Source organism: Danio rerio, chromosome 7 (genome assembly GCF_049306965.1).
Source record: "Danio rerio strain Tuebingen ecotype United States chromosome 7, GRCz12tu, whole genome shotgun sequence".
NCBI classification, from domain to species: Eukaryota; Metazoa; Chordata; class Actinopteri; order Cypriniformes; family Danionidae; genus Danio; species Danio rerio.
This window is the reverse complement of record NC_133182.1, coordinates 39,687,930-39,702,640: the sequence shown is the minus strand read 5'-3', so window position 1 is coordinate 39,702,640 and position 14,711 is coordinate 39,687,930. Positions and strand designations below refer to the sequence as shown.

General features: G+C 32.6%; 1 protein-coding gene and 2 long non-coding RNA genes across 4 annotated transcripts in view; 2 read left to right on the top strand and 1 right to left on the bottom strand.

Moving 5' to 3' along the window:
• The window catches only part of esyt2b (extended synaptotagmin-like protein 2b), an 860,030-nt gene that overhangs the window by 842,322 nt on the left and 2,997 nt on the right, over positions 1–14,711 (bottom strand). The window lies entirely within an intron of this gene.
• LOC141375425 (uncharacterized) lies at positions 1,749–4,083 on the top strand. The gene is made up of 2 exons (XR_012383461.1): positions 1,749–1,975; positions 3,764–4,083. It is a non-coding gene; the product is annotated as an uncharacterized lncRNA (long non-coding RNA).
• Positions 7,605–12,290, top strand: LOC141375424 (uncharacterized). The gene is made up of 3 exons (XR_012383460.1): positions 7,605–8,237; positions 8,994–9,114; positions 12,206–12,290. It is a non-coding gene; the product is annotated as an uncharacterized lncRNA (long non-coding RNA).

Genomic DNA, 14,711 nt, shown 5'->3' with positions numbered 1-14,711 from the left:
GAAAAACTGCTTTTATTCTCGCCAAAATAAAACAAATAAGACTTTCTCTAGAAGAAAAAATATGATCAGACATACTGTGAAAATGTCCTTGCTCTGTTAAACATCATTTGGGAAATATTTAGAAAAGAAAAACAAATTCAAAGGGGGACTAATAATTGTTTTTCTTATCAATTATTATTCTTTTTTTGAATTACATTTTTACAAATAGTTCACACTACAACAGTAAGCTATTCATAATTTATTGATTCTGTCTTTTTGATATTATGTGTTGCAAATTATTTTGTGATCCATGCATAAATTTTTCTTTTAATAAAGAAATCGCCACTCTTTTCTGAGTCGTATCCTTTTAACCTAAAATGTTAGCTTAAAATGTTTTTGTTATATAATTTTATTTTTTATTTTACATTTGTTTTATTTAATGTTTTGGTTTGTTATCTTTAATGATGCTGATAACAGTGAATGGACTTAATTTAAAATAATAATCCCATTTAAATACAGTTTTGGTGGAAAAAATAAGAGACCAAGGTGGAGTCTCAGTTTCTCTGGATATAAGTAAAATTTTAATATGCATATTATTCTATAAAGGTCTGATGAAATTTCTTTAAATTTCAAATAAAAATTATGTCTTTTAGAGCATTTTTTCATAAATGAAACGGTCAGAAAAATGAATTGTGACAGAATCAAGGTGGGGCAGTGGGTAGCACGATCACCTCACAGCATGAAGGTTGCTGGTTCGAGCCTCGGTTGGGTCAGTTGGCATTTCTGTGTGGAGTTTGCATGTTCTCCTTGTTGGCATGGGTTTCCTCTCGGTGCTTCGGTTTGCCTCCCAAGTCCTAAGCTGTGGTACAGGTGAATTGGGTAAGATAAATTTGTCCGTATGTGTGTGAATGGGAGTCTATGGATGCTTCCCAGTGATGGGTTACGGCTGGAAGGGCATCCGCTGTGTAAAACGTGCTGGATAAGTTGGCAGTTCCTTCTGCTGTGGCAACCCCAGATTAATAATGGGACTAAGCCGAAAAGAAAATGAATGAATGAATGAATAAAAATCTACATTGGTGAATTGACTTTAACTCCTGTAAAGCTAAAACATTAGTATTGTGTTGACTAAAATGAGCATGTCTGAAAACTTGATACTGTCTTGTTATTTTAGGCAGAAAAAGAAATGTTTAAATGGCATTTTTTTTTTAAAAACTGGCCCCAGTAATTTTAAAAAGAACATAAAATAAAACTTATTACCAGAGAATTGTACAATATCTAAAATAGTTATCATCAAAATAAATTACTTAAAACGAATAAGATAAAACAATACGCTTCAATATTCATCATCTAATTTACCTAATTTAACAATTTCTTTGATTTTAACAATAAGAATCACTTTTTATATGTGAAAAACTTTCTACTAAGCTAAACTTTTTAGTCTCTTCTGCTTACCAAACCTGTGTTTGCTCCAAAGCATAGCGAAAACAGTCCAGTTATTATTATTATTAATATTTATTAACATTTGAGAAGTTTTTTATGTTTAAAAATATCAAAATACCAGCATTTATCTCAAAGAACTCCTCCCTGTAAGTCTGTCTGCTTTGCCCACCAGGATGTAGATATGTATCTGATGGACTGAAGTCCCACCTGAAAGAAGCAGAGGAACAGGTTGCTGAAATACTTAGAAATGGAAATGAATATGGTATCAGCAAGCTATCAGAAAATGAACCGCTGTGATCATTGTAATGTATTTTGTCTCTGCTGTGTAGTCTGTTGTCCAGCGGAGGGTTCCAGAAACTGTGGGATGGTTTCTGGAGGTTGTCTGTCGTTTCAAGATGGCCTGTCATTCTGGATCAAGCTCAAGCTTCACGTAGGAGCTTCCTCCACAATCTGCAATGACAAAACAACTGAATCTACATCTGGATCTCACTTCATACTAAAACATGCTGGATGACAGAAACAGCAGGATCATTACCTGAAGGAAGAAATTCGTCATGTAAGAGAAACTTGCTGATCTTCAGGGCAGCATTATTCATTATTCATAGCCTGAAGGGACAAACAGCTTGTTGGTATTCATTTTAAACTGAAATCTACATTTTATTCTTAGCCTTTTTCACACATTTCATGTCTGAAGCCTGTAACTGCAAGAGATACAAGTAAATTGTCCTCTTTTTGTTTAAAATGACCTCTTTGACATTACAATTTCAAATGTGGATGAAAAAATGTTCCTCTGGCTTATACGTTATAACAGATTTAGCGTACACTCACTGGCCACTTTATTAGGTAAACCTGTCCAACTGCTCATAAATGCACATTTCTAATCAGCCAATCAAATTTCAGCAACTCAATGCATTTAGGCATGTAGACATGGTAAAGATGATCTGCTGCAGTCCTATCCGAACATCAGAATGGGGAAGAAAGGTGATTTAGGTGACTTTAAACGTGGGAAAGTTGTGCCAGACGGGCTGGTCTGAGTATTTCTGAAACTGCTGATCTACTGGGATTTACACACACAACCATGTCTAGGGTTTACAAAGTGGTCAGAAAAACAGAAATATCCAGAGAGCAGCAGTTCTGTCGGCGCAAATGCTTTGTTAATGCCAAAGGTCAGAGGAGAATGGCAAGACCAGTACAAGCTGATAGAAAGGCAACAGTAACTCAAATAACCAGTTGTTACAACCGAGGTCTGCAGAAGAGCATCTCTGAACACACAACACATCTAATCTTGAATCGGATGGGCTACAGCAGCAGAAGACCACAGCTAAGAACAGAAAACTGAGGCTACAATTTGCACAGGCTCACCAAAGTTGGACAATAGAAGATTGAAAAAAAATGTTGCCTGGTCTGATGAGTCTCATTTTCTGCTGCGACATTTGGTTGGAAGGGTTAGAATTTGGTGTCAACAAGATGAAAGCATCCATCCTGCCATGTATCAATGGTTCAGGCTGGTGGTGGTGGTGTAATGGTGTGGGGGGGTATTTTCTTAGCACACTTTGAGCCCATTATTACCAATTGACCATCGTGTCAATGGCACAGCCTACCTGAGTATTGTTGCTGACCATGTCCATCCCTTTATGATCACAGTGTTTCCATCTTCTACCAACTTCCAGCAGGATAAGGCAGCATGTCATTAAGCCCAAATCATTTCAGACTGGTTTTATGAACGTGACAATGAGTTCACTGTACTCAAATGGCCTCCACAGTCACCAGATCTCAATCCAATAGAGCACATTTGAGATGTGGTGGAACGGGGGATTCGCATCATGGATGTGCAGCTGACAAGTCTACAGCAACTGCTTTCGTGATGCTGTCGTGTGTATAGACCAAATTCTCTAAGGGATAAATCCTCTATCTTGTCAAATCTATACCATGAAGAATTAAGACAGTTTTGAAGGCAAAAACGCATCCAACCTGGTACTAATAAGATGTACGGTGAGTTTATGTAACAATTTATAAGCGCATAACTTTGCCATGATGACTGACAGCACATAATAATTTAATACATGATACTAGTATTCAGCTAAGTGCCAATTAAAGGCTTTATTTTTATTGAAAAAAAAAACAATATTGCTTAAGAAAACTAATAATATTGATCTTCAGTGTTTTTTAACCCAGAAAAAAAAGAGAAATACTGTGAAAAATTCCTTCTTCTAATAAACATCATTTGAAAAAGAAAAGAAATTTATGGAGGGCTAATAATTTTGACTTCATATTTCAATTAATGCCATGTAGTGTGTGAAACAGGCTCAATCCAAGGTAACCAAAAGCTTTCGTTTGTCAACAGCACAGAGTGACAGTGAAGGAGGACCCACCTGGTGCTGCATCAGTGTTGAGTCGACTGCAGGTGAGCAGAGATCCAGTATCTGGACTGCAAGTGCTCTAGAAGCGCAGCAGCAGGGCTTCCCAAAGTACTGCTCTTCACTTCCTGTCTGAGGAACTTCTTCCTGCGCACAAGAGCATTCATGTTACTGTACTGATGAATGCCTCAAGAATAAACATGCAGCAGGAAGATGACTTTGGGCATCTACATCTGGAGAAATTCATTGTGAAAGTTTTTATTTCATTAGAGAGGAGTCTGGTGTGTATTAAATCTATTCTAATCCATTTCCAGTTCTAGTTGTTTTTAACACAACAGTAAATCTGACTGCTTGACCCTGAAAACTGCATTTATAATATGTATTGCAATAATTATAAAACACCAAATGTCATTCACTATAAACAAACTAGGTCAAATTTAAAGTCCCCCTCCTGTGCACAACAAATGAACTGTCCAACTGTTGCTTTCCAAACATATATATAAATGAATAAATAAATAAATAAATAAATAAATATATATATATATATATATATATATATATATATATATATATATATATATATATATATATATATATATATATATATATATATATATATTAGAAATGGGTGTAATTCAATGAACTTTACACATTTGATTAAATAAAGTGAAGTAAGAGTCTTCACTGCTCATCATTGCTGATCTGTACTGTACGCACCAGCTACTGGGAGAGAATGATTCAGCATTTTTATTGTGCAAAGTGTTTTCTATAGGGGTGATTAATGCAGCAAAAATTCATGAAGTCAAGAAATGTTTTACTTATGTATTTATTAGTAGTAATAATAAATTACTAATGCTAGCTAATGGCCACTGTGTGGATCACTGTTACTGCAATAGTTGCCAATAATTGAATTGCCAATCAGTTTATCACAGCCTGTTATAAAGCAAATAAACACCTATTGTAGTTTATGTTTTCATCTTGCCATTGTGTTGTTTTTTCTAGCTTGATAAAGAGAAAACAAATTTAGTGCCAGAATCATTTTAAAAATGCTTATATTTATATATTTATAGCTGAATAGCAATGTCACTTTTCTATTGGCCTCAAAGTAAATGATTTCAGATTCTTTGCACGTTTTTGCAATAAATTTATTTAGAAATGAGGATTGGATAGTAAAAATTGTCACTCGTTAAATCAGTTACTATCAGAGATCATAAATATAAGAAACTAGTTATTATACAATGAGTTTAAGAGTAGGCACTAAGGCCCAACCCTATTTCACTAAGGTCCACTTATTTTAAAATGTCTGGCCTCGCACCTCACTAATAGTAGTAGTAGTAATATAGTATTAGTAATCTCTAGGTCAATAATAATTCTTTAATTAAACTCTGAACTCAGTTTAATCTTATGCTCATGGTTACTCAGAGATTATAGAAATTCATGTCGTAAATTAGGTCAAATTTACTTTTTTATTTATTCAAAACTTACTGAGAATTGCATTAAATTTGACCTTAATAACCACAAAAGATATACTTTATACTTTGTGAATGAATCCGTGTTTTAAATAGTCCAGAGAGCGCTTTACTTCTTTGTTGAATGATTCAGTTGTTTGACCAAATCATCTCACTCATTAGACACTACTACCACCTACTGAAAGATTTAGATTCTTATTTTGAGGATTATTTCATTTTTAAAAAATTATATATTTTTTCATATTAAAATGCAATAAAGTACAATAAACATTATTATTTGAAAAAAAGGGATAATTCACATGCACAAAATAATTTTGCCATCATTTTCACACTTTTGTGCCATTTAAATTTGTATCAGTTTCTTGATATTGTAGACTATTTTCAGTAAATGTTTAATTGATTACTTCTTATCACATTTATCTCAATAATGACTTGAAATCTTCTTTCGGTGGTAATTTCTGAGTCAATTTTGTAACATTAAACACAGAATTTCACAATAACTTGTATTCATTCATTTCAGGATAACCAATAATATTTTTAAGTGGTCCCTTATCTTTATTTTACCCCAGGGCCTTAAGTATTACATGTTTGCTGAAATAATCAATTGATTTTATTTATGTGTTTTGATAAAAAAGAAGATCCACCCATTTCAAAGCACTGAAAAGTGTTTTTTCCAAAAACTTTTAATTTAATTTTTTTTTTTGGTTGGGGGTTATGGGGGGGCTACACTTTTCAGTGTGTGTATATATATATATATATATATATATATATATATATATATATATATATATATATATATATATATATATATATATATATAAAATGTAATATTGTCATTTTATTTTTTATTTATTGTATATATATATAATTTATATTATATAATATGAATAATTTATATATATATATATATATATATATATATATATATATATATATATATATATATATATATATATATATGTGTGTGTGTGTGTGTGTGTGTGTGCGTGTATAAATTGTAATTTTATTTTACATATATATATATATATATATATATATATATATATATATATATATATTTTTTTTTTTTTTTTTTTTTTTTTTTTTTTTTTAATAAGCATCAGGCTTATTTTCTTCTGGTGTTCAGAATCAGGTGGTTTGTCTTGGTCGGGCATCTCAGCTGAGACCTGTCCACTATGGGTGACCCTACCGGTAGCTGTGAAGTACCAGTGGCGTAGCTCTCAGCTTCACTGATGCACACAAGCCCTCACAGCACGTCAAGCTGCAAACCGTGTGAGGGACCCTAACCTACCCTAACCCAACAACTAACACTGACAACCCTAACAACAACCACTATTGTGCCAAAACCACTCAGAGAAGACCAGCAACACGCAAGAAACCGCCTAAACGCATGTCAACCTACATAGCCACAGCACCGACAATCACCAAAACATCCAGCAATGTGATAAAAGGTTGAATGAAAAGTGAAATTTGATGTATTGCAAACTTATTCTGTAACTATATACAATATATACAGTATGTACATACGTGCCCATGATCCTCCATCTGGCACTAGGATGGCTCAGTGCCTGGGCTTCTTCCTCGGGGGCTCCTTGGGCAGCGGCTCCTTGCTGATGTTCACCACGATGTGAGGTGGGACACTGGACCTGGATCTGACCTCTGTGATGACCACACGCCCGTCAGGCAGCTCGGTCTCCAGCAGTGCAGGCCGGTCCAGCTTCTCCCACAGCCGCTGCTTTACCTCCAGTCCGTGCTGAAGAGTGTACCGACCTGCACGCTTCCTCACGGGGGAGTCCATCACACTGTGGTAGACGGTCTGAAATTCCTGCACACTCCTACCGTGGATGGAGAGGGGCTCCTCCTGTGGACACTCACCCACTGGGGAGACGGAAGCTGCAGGACGGAGGGCAGGAAGGACAGCCGCGTTCCGCAGGTGTCGCTGCTCCACGGAGGTGTCCGACATGGTGCGCTCCAGCAAGAAGTCCCTGAGGTGTCCAGGGAGAGTCCTGGTCCTTCTTGATCGTCGCAGAGTCATCATGAACAACTTCTCAAATTGATGTAAGTCAGTCGACAGGAGATTAGTTCAGAGTTTAGTAGCGCTGATCAGGGTTGATGACTTTGTAAACCAACTCAGGTTGCCGCGGTGACAGAATGACGAGGGTCATTTAAATGTAAACAATTGATTTAAGCGTTCAGTCAATTAGAGCAGCACAAGCTGTATGTTTGTACAGTCTTTGTTATTAAATACAGAAAATGCTTTAATAATTGTTAGGCATATTAATAGAGGGCCCATAAACCTAAATAAATAAATATTTTCCCCGTTTTTCCTATTTAGGATAGTTTTACTTTTGAACTTGAAAATCGTCACACGTTTCAGTTCACGTCAGAAAAAAAAACATTAATAATATTAAACCAATAAAGTAAAATCTTAGCAATGCCACATGACATCTCCTTTAGCCAATAAAACTTTAAGATATTTGCCATTTGCTTTACATAATTGGAAAACAGGAACTAAATGAGACATCAGCAGACATTATGCTCTCAAAGCACGATGGTATGGAGGACAAAACCTGCAAAAACAACAAATAAATACGCAAATATAAAAATAAATGAGTAAATAAATCCATAAATGCCTGCATAAATAAAATAATAAATAATAAATGAGTAAATAAATAAAAATCCTCATATTCCTGCATTAATAAATAATTAAGTAGTGCGGGCAGGTAAATAATAATTGATAATAGGTTGTTAAATACATTTTATAAGATTTTAAAATTATTTGACGGACTCATAATCAAACGTGACGTTTTTTTTTCCGTGCACGCGCATAGCTATGTGCGCGCGGCGCGCCCCTGTCCACTTATCTGCGGCTGATAGCAGCATATGAATATAATTGATGTAAGTTGCAGCTCTATGCCCAGGAAAAGACAACAGTGGTCTGGAGCCGAGAAGAGGAAGAAAGTACAAGATGAATCGTGTGCATCACTTTCAGGTAATAACAAGTGAATTAGTGAGGCTAGCTAACGTTTAAACTTTGCCACAACTGCATTGTGCTTTAGACGGGACATGCTCCATGACTTTTCACGTTTGCCCCTCTTCCCCATGTTGCTGATAATTACACAAACTCAATTATTGTTATTAACTCGTGCATTACTTTACAATTCTGTTTGCACACCAGCTACATACACAATTATTCCACTGTATCTTTTATTTATCATAGTTATTGTGTTATATAATTATATATTATATATCATTCTTTGCAAACTGCAGTTATCATTACTTATTGTTTTGTCTGTTTCTACATTTCTTATTGCTGCTGTTGTTGCTTGTATCGCTGCAATGACAATAAAGTCTCTTTAGTCTTTTTGTGCAATACAGTATAAAATAACAAAACTGACGAATATTCTGTCATTTCTAAAAGATCAATAATATAAATGAGTCAAATTACTGTAAGCCACATGCCAGAAACCATTTTTATTGCAATAATAATCAATAATAATAATAAATTTTTTCCGAATGTTAAAGTTTTTGTTCAAAAATACACTAATTAATTCTTAAAAACACACTTGTCTTTGATTTATACTGAAAGAAAGGGTCAGCTTTTGTCACCATAGATTACAGTGCAGATTAAATCCACATTTTGATTGTAGTTTGTAAACATTATGAAGTGCTTGACCTGCCTATTGTTTTAATAGTATGTCATGAGTTTTTCTTTAAATGACTAATTTCTTCTGTATTGTACATGGAGGTCAATGCCAAAATTTGTTACAAAAGAAGATGAGGCGGCCTGATCCAGCACTGCTCCAGAGACACCAGCAGCTGCACAGGTACAGACAGAATGCAGCACTGAGGACCGTCAATCTCTACAGGTACAGAGAGGGCTTTATTCCTTACCTTTTGTACATGTTTGAAATTAGGAATGTGTTTTGTTTGTGTGATTTTGTTCCTCTGTGGGGGCACCACAGTAAAATTTTGCATAGGGCACCCTTCTGGCCAGCAGCAGCCCTGCTCATTAGCATGTTGACTTGAGGAAAAGTAAATCCGGAACTATGTTCAAGAAATAAATAAACATTTGAAGAGGGAAATAAACTTTTACTTTCCCCCGCAACATTTGTGTAAATTTATATACATTTTATATACATTTATTTATTTATTAATTTATTTGCATATTTATTTATTTATTTATTAATTTATTTTATATACATTTATTTATTTATATATTTTATATACATTTATTTATTCATTTTATATATATATATATATATATATATATATATATATATATATATATATATATATATATATATATATACATATATATGCATATTTATTTATATTTATTTATTTATTTATATATATTTTATATACATTTATTTATTTGCTGATAACAATGAATATACTTTATTTATAACAATCCCAACTAAATACAGTAGTGGCGGAAAAAATAAGAGACCAATGAGTCTGTTTGTCTGGATTTAAGTAAAATGTTAATAAGCATGTTATTCTATAAAGGTCTGATAACATTTTTTTCTAAATTTTAAATAAAAAATAATGTCTTTTTTTTAGAGTATTTTTAAGAAAATGGCAACTGTCATAAACAATAATGCTGACTGAAAATCAAGGTCGGTAAATTAACATCTTGACACCTCTAAAGACAGGACCATGTCTAAAAACTTGATACTATCTTGTTATTTCAAGCAAAAGTCATAAATAAATAAATGAACAAAATAATATATATATAGCCCACCTTTGATTTTTTTTCTCTTTTAAATATTTGCCAAATGATGTTTAACAGAGCAAGGAAATTTCCACAGTATGTCTGATAATATTTTTTCTTTTGGTGAAAGTCTTATTTGTTTTATTTTGGCTAGAATAAAAGCAGTTTTTAAATGTTTATAAACCATTTTAAGGTCAAAATTATTAGCCCCTTTAAGCAATTTAACCAGCCCCTTTTAACAAACCATCTTTATACAATGACTTGCATAATTACCCTAACCTGCCTAGTTAGCCTAATTAACCTAGTTAAGCCTTTAAATGTCATTTTAAGCTGTACAGAAGTGTCTTGAAAAATATCCAGAAATATATTCTTTATTGTCATCATGGCAAAGATAAAATAAATAAGTTATTAGTAATTAATTATTAAAACTATTATGTTTAGAAATGTGTTGAAAAAAATTAACAGGGGGGCTAATACTTCTGACTTCAATTGTATATAATTTTTTAAAATGTTAACAGTACTTTACAAAATAAATGATAAAATAGTGACTAACAAAGAAATTTACAACATCTAAAATAATTAAAATATCTTTGATTTTAACACAATAATTTTTTATAGGGAAAAAAAAACACTATCTATTAAGCTAACTCTTATTAAGTTTCTTCTTCATTTAAGTCTCTTCTGCTCACCAAACCTGCATTTACTCCAAAGCACAGCAAAAACAGTCCTATTATTATTATTATTAATATTATTATTGTTATTATTACTATTACTATTATTATTATTGTTATTATTATTTTATTATTACTATTATTATTATTATTATTATTGTTATTGTTATTACTATTATTACTATTATCAATTTTTTTACCATTTGAGTACTTTTTTATTTGATGTTAAACACATTCAAATAGCAGAATTTATCTGAGATAAAAAGCTTTTGTAACATCATATTACAATGTTGAATAACTTAAAGTGAGTTTTTTGTCAAAGAACATTGTGAAATTAAAAGTTTTATTTAACAAGTACACTAGAAATTGAACAAAAGTGAGGATAAAGTCATTTATATTGTCTTAAATTTTAATTCCGACAAATCCAGTTCTTCTAAATATTCTAGTCATCAAAGAAGGCTGAATAAACTCCTCCCTGTAAGTCTGTCCGCTTTGCCCAGCAGGATGTAGATGGACTGAAGTCCCACCTGAAAGAAGCAGAGGAACAGGATGCTGAAATACTTAGAAATGGAAATGAATATGGTATCAGCAAGCTATCAGAAAATGAACCGCTGTGATCATTGTAATGTATTTTGTCTCTGCTGTGTAGTCTGTTGTCCAGCGGAGGGTTCCAGAAAGTGTGGGATGGCTTTTGAAGGTCGTTTCAGGATGGCCAGCCATTCTGGATCAAGCTTAAGCTTCACGTAGGAGCTTCCTCCACAATCTGCAATGACAAAACAACTGAATCTACTTCTGGATCTCACTTCATACTAAAACATGCTGGATGACAGAAACAGCAGGATCATTACTTGAAGGAACACATTCGTCATGTTAGAGAAACTTGCTTATCTTCAGGGCAGCATTATTCATTATTCTTAGCCTGAAGGGACAAACAGCTTGTTGACACCTCAGCCTACCTGAATATTGTTGCTGACCATGACCATCCTTTTATGACCACAGTGTACCCATCTTCTGATGCCAACTTTCAGCAGGATAACATGCCATGTCATGAAGTGCGAATCATCTAAGACTGGAAATATGTCAGAACATGACAATGAGTTCACTGTACTCAAATGGCCTCCAGAGTCACCAGATCTCAATCCAATAGAGCACGTTTGAGATGTGGTGGAACGGGAGATTCGCATCATGGATGTGCAGCCGACAAATCTGCAGCAACTGCTTTCGTGATGCTATCATGTCAATATGGACCAAAATTTCTGATTAAAGTGCCAATTAAAGGCTTTACTAGGTTAATTAGGTTAACTGGGCAAGTTAGGGTAATTAGACAATCGAAAACAATATTGCTTTAGAAAACTAATAATATTGATCCAAAGGTTTTTGTTTTTTGTTTTTTACCTAGAAAAAAAAAACAAGGAAATACTGTGAAAAATTCCTTCTTCTAATAAACATCATTTGAAAAAGAAAAGAAATTTATGGAGGGCTAATAATTTTGACTTCATATTTCAATTAATGCCATGTAGTGTGTGAAACAGGCTCAATCCAAGGTAACCAAAAGCTTTCGTTTGTCAACAGCACAGAGTGACAGTGAAGGAGGACCCACCTGGTGCTGCATCAGTGTTGAGTCGACTGCAGGTGAGCAGAGATCCAGTATCTGGACTGCAAGTGCTCTAGAAGCGCAGCAGCAGGGCTTCCCAAAGTACTGCTCTTCACTTCCTGTCTGAGGAACTTCTTCCTGCGCACAAGAGCATTCATGTTACTGTACTGATGAATGCCTCAAGAATAAACATGCAGCAGGAAGATGACTTTGGGCATCTACATCTGGAGAAATTCATTGAGAAAGTTTTTATTTCATTAGAGAGGAGTCTGGTGTGTATTAAATCTATTCTAATCCATTTCCAGTTCTAGTTGTTTTTAACACAACAGTAAATCTGACTGCTTGACCCTGAAAACTGCATTTATAATATGTATTGCAATAATTATAAAACACCAAATGTCATTCACTATAAACAAACTAGGTCAAATTTAAAGTCCCCCTCCTGTGCACAACAAATGAACTGTCCAACTGTTGCTTTCCAAACATATATATAAATGAATAAATAAATAAATAAATAAATATATATATATATATATATATATATATATATATATATATATATATATATATATATATATATATATATATATATATATATATATTAGAAATGGGTGTAATTCAATGAACTTTACACATTTGATTAAATAAAGTGAAGTAAGAGTCTTCACTGCTCATCATTGCTGATCTGTACTGTACGCACCAGCTACTGGGAGAGAATGATTCAGCATTTTTATTGTGCAAAGTGTTTTCTATAGGGGTGATTAATGCAGCAAAAATTCATGAAGTCAAGAAATGTTTTACTTATGTATTTATTAGTAGTAATAATAAATTACTAATGCTAGCTAATGGCCACTGTGTGGATCACTGTTACTGCAATAGTTGCCAATAATTGAATTGCCAATCAGTTTATCACAGCCTGTTATAAAGCAAATAAACACCTATTGTAGTTTATGTTTTCATCTTGCCATTGTGTTGTTTTTTCTAGCTTGATAAAGAGAAAACAAATTTAGTGCCAGAATCATTTTAAAAATGCTTATATTTATATATTTATAGCTGAATAGCAATGTCACTTTTCTATTGGCCTCAAAGTAAATGATTTCAGATTCTTTGCACGTTTTTGCAATAAATTTATTTAGAAATGAGGATTGGATAGTAAAAATTGTCACTCGTTAAATCAGTTACTATCAGAGATCATAAATATAAGAAACTAGTTATTATACAATGAGTTTAAGAGTAGGCACTAAGGCCCAACCCTATTTCACTAAGGTCCACTTATTTTAAAATGTCTGGCCTCGCACCTCACTAATAGTAGTAGTAGTAATATAGTATTAGTAATCTCTAGGTCAATAATAATTCTTTAATTAAACTCTGAACTCAGTTTAATCTTATGCTCATGGTTACTCAGAGATTATAGAAATTCATGTCGTAAATTAGGTCAAATTTACTTTTTTATTTATTCAAAACTTACTGAGAATTGCATTAAATTTGACCTTAATAACCACAAAAGATATACTTTATACTTTGTGAATGAATCCGTGTTTTAAATAGTCCAGAGAGCGCTTTACTTCTTTGTTGAATGATTCAGTTGTTTGACCAAATCATCTCACTCATTAGACACTACTACCACCTACTGAAAGATTTAGATTCTTATTTTGAGGATTATTTCATTTTTAAAAAATTATATATTTTTTCATATTAAAATGCAATAAAGTACAATAAACATTATTATTTGAAAAAAAGGGATAATTCACATGCACAAAATAATTTTGCCATCATTTTCACACTTTTGTGCCATTTAAATCTGTATCAGTTTCTTGATATTGTAGACTATTTTCAGTAAATGTTTAATTGATTACTTCTTATCACATTTATCTCAATAATGACTTGAAATCTTCTTTCGGTGGTAATTTCTGAGTCAATTTTATAACATTAAACACAGAATTTCACAATAACTTGTATTCATTCATTTCAGCATAACCAATAATATTTTTAAGTGGTACCTTATCTTTATTTTACCCCAGGGCCTTAAGTATTACATGTTTGCTGAAATAATCAATTGATTTTATTTATGTGTTTTGATAAAAAAGAAGATCCACCCATTTCAAAGCACTGAAAAGTGTTTTTTCCAAAAACTTTTAATTTAATTTTTTTTTTTGGTTGGGGGTTATGGGGGGGCTACACTTTTCAGTGTGTGTATATATATATATATATATATATATATATATATATATATATATATATATATATATATATATAATGTAATATTGTCATTTTATTTTTTATTTATTGTATATATATATAATTTATATTATATAATATGAATAATTTATATATATATATATATATATATATATATATATATATATATATATATATATATATATATATATATATATATATATATATGTGTGTGTGTGTGTGTGTGTGTGTGTGTGTGTGTGTGTGTGCGTGTATAAATTGTAATTTTATTTTACATATATATAT